Source organism: Penaeus monodon, chromosome 32 (assembly GCF_015228065.2).
Source record: "Penaeus monodon isolate SGIC_2016 chromosome 32, NSTDA_Pmon_1, whole genome shotgun sequence".
NCBI classification, from domain to species: domain Eukaryota; kingdom Metazoa; phylum Arthropoda; class Malacostraca; order Decapoda; family Penaeidae; genus Penaeus; species Penaeus monodon.
Genome location: NC_051417.1, coordinates 7,128,568 through 7,129,571, shown reverse-complemented (window position 1 = coordinate 7,129,571; position 1,004 = coordinate 7,128,568).

Here is a 1,004-nt window from a genome sequence, read left to right as displayed (position 1 = left end):
GTGTGTGTCCCTGACCCCAATATCATTAGTATCATTTATTTGTGTCATGAGTATGACACATCGTTCTTCCTTATCATTATAGTCGTTGTTATTGCTTTTGTTTGTTTAGTAGCTGTAATAGCACTGTCATAATCTATCTTATTATTATCATTAATATGATCACTATGTTTGGGGACTTTTTTAAACATGTGTCAGGTGATGAGACGGATTCGTTTGTATTTAACTTTGAATTATACCGAAGTTTTGTGAGAAATTAATGGTATTTTTACCTGCAGGTGCGTTTGATTATTCCGTAATATCATTCTGCGATCTAGTTTATTTACGCGTAATGTATATTAGTTTATTCGATTTAATTGGTGACAAGCTTGCCTTAATCCTATTTTGACTTATTTTGAGTTATTAGGGACGATTAATAACTCCGGTAGATAGTCAAAATATTTAATTATAAGCGAGAAGAATAATGATTTTTTTTCTAATAAAACAAAAGTGACTATATAAGAGCTGAAGAATGCATAGAGGATCATAAAAGATACAAAATATTTCGATATTACTCTATAAAATGAGTTCCAACCCTCTTTAAAAAAATGAATGTCAAGTCTCCCAAAATAAATACAGTATCGTTTAGCAATAAGTCAATATTCTTATTTTATGTTTTTTGAGGAGATATACATAGCTTCTTAAGAGATTGGATTTTAAATTTTGAGGCGCTCGGCAGCCGCGGGATCACTTCCTTCTATGGCCTTCTGAATGTATAATGTGAACGCTGCTCTTTTGTTTACCTTACCCTGTTTTGGGGAATAAAGTTGGTAGCCATCGATAAGGGACTGATTGTATGATGATTTATGATAGCTGTTGGTTTATATATTTTCTTAGGCTTCTTTTCTTGTTGCTTTTTCTGTTCTTTTTTTTAAGGAGGAAGAGAGAAAATAGTAATAGGTTTCTGTTTAGAATTTTGGTTTGGGGAAATCAGTGATGGAGAGTGTAAATGCAAAGATTAGTAAAAA